Raw genomic sequence first — 1,371 nt, 5'->3', positions numbered from 1 at the left:
GATTTGCCTGTTCTGGACACTTTATATAAACAGGCATCATAGAATATGTGGCTTTTTGAACCTGGCTTCTTTCACTGAGCATAATGTCTTCAAGTTTCATCCATTTTGTAGCATTTAATACCACTTTTTAGTCCTTTTTATGGTTGAATAAGATTCCATTGTATGGATATATATATCTGTATCTACATATATATGTAGATACAAGATACAGATATATGTAAAGCACATTTTGTTAATCAATTGATGACATCTGGGTTGTTTTCACCTTTTGGCTATTATAAATAATGCTGCTATGAGCTACACCCTTTTGTGTGACACATGTTTTCAATTCTCTTAGGTATGTATCTAGAAATAGAATTTCTGGGTCTCACAATTACTCTCTAATTTTTTTGTTTGTTTAGTTTTTATTTCATAATCATGAACTCAACTCTGCAATCCAGCTGGACGTGACGGGAGGAAGGAAAATATGAAACCCGTAGAACAGCAGCAAGAGCACAAAGATTATAGGATATTTGGAGCAGGTAGGGGTGAGGGGTTGCTCTCCTGAGCTGCAGAAGGAATGGTCTGGTAGTTAAGACAAAACGCAAGTCAGGTTTATTGGATTTGACCACAGTTAGCAATGGTGATCTTTTTGCTGGTCTTGCCATTCCCGGACCCAAACCAATCCACAGCTTCCACAGTATTGATGACCTCTTCCACCTGGCCGAAGACCACATGCTTGCCACCCAACCACTCGGTGTTGGCAGTGCGGATGAAGAACTGGGAAGTGTTTGTGTGGGGTTCAGCATTTGCCATGGACAAGACTCCAGGACCTGTGTGCTTCAGGATGAAATTCTCATCATCAGATTTCTTCCCATAGATGGACTTGCCACTGGGGCCATATGGCTTGTGACGTCACTACCCTGGCACAGAAATCCTAGAATAATCCTGTGAAAGCAGGGACCTTGAGAGCCAAATCCTTTCTCCCCAGTGCTGAGTGCATGAAAGTCCTCTGCTGTCTTTGGAACTTCATCTGCAAATAGCTGGAAGGAGACGCAGCCCAGAGGCTTGCTATCCACAGTGATGCGGAAGAACATGGCGGGGTTGACCATGGCTGGACTGTGCAGGCAGCTCTGGGTGGCAGCGTCCGCAAGGCCTATGTTTCACTTTTAGAGGAACTATTAAACTGTTTTTTGAAAAGGGCATGTCATTTTACGTTTCTGTGTGCAGCCACAAGGGCTTTCAATTTCTCTACATCCTTACCAACACATGTTATTTCTGTCTTTTTTATTCTGCCCCTCCTAGTGGGTGTGAAGTGACCCCTCACTGTGGTTTTGAGTTGCATTTCCTTGATGATAAGTGGTGTTGAGCATCTCTTCATGTGCTTCTTGG

The 1,371-nt window shown here is 43.0% G+C and overlaps 1 pseudogene across 1 annotated transcript; it reads right to left on the bottom strand.

Annotated features, from left to right (window-relative positions):
- Positions 1–594: 594 nt before the first annotated feature.
- Positions 595–1,091, bottom strand: LOC308352471 (peptidyl-prolyl cis-trans isomerase A-like; annotated as a pseudogene). Its single transcript has one exon. The product of its transcript is annotated as a peptidyl-prolyl cis-trans isomerase A-like (transcript).
- Positions 1,092–1,371: the final 280 nt, after the last annotated feature.

The sequence above is a fragment of the Martes martes genome (genome assembly GCF_963455335.1).
Source record: "Martes martes genome assembly, chromosome: 11".
Lineage (NCBI taxonomy): Eukaryota > Metazoa > Chordata > Mammalia > Carnivora > Mustelidae > Martes > Martes martes.
This window is presented reverse-complemented; position numbering and strand designations above follow the sequence as displayed.